A 365-nucleotide genomic window follows, 5' to 3' on the forward strand; every position below is an offset into this window, starting at 1 on the left:
GCCTGACTAAGCGCGTTGGGTTATGCTGCTGGTCAGGCATCTGCTCAACAGATGTGGTGTAGCGTGTATGGATTTGTCCGAACGCAGTGACGCCTCCTTGAGAAAGTGAAACTGAAACTGTCATGATTATAATTATGTCCTTCAGCACGGGCATCTTTTTGTTTCCGCTTTCCTTCCGTTTATAATATTCTTATCCCCACCGTTTATCTGCTTGCGGTCTCTAGATTTGGAATCATAATGTATACGTATACATCACCATGTGTACAGACTTCACCATAGACTTGACATTAATACTTTTGATCATCACTGGACACCGAGACTTGGAGTTTATGTTTTCACGAATATCATATGTTTTCATTGATGAG

This window comes from Babylonia areolata, chromosome 30 (assembly GCF_041734735.1).
Source record: "Babylonia areolata isolate BAREFJ2019XMU chromosome 30, ASM4173473v1, whole genome shotgun sequence".
In the NCBI taxonomy this organism is placed as follows: Eukaryota; Metazoa; Mollusca; class Gastropoda; order Neogastropoda; family Buccinidae; genus Babylonia; species Babylonia areolata.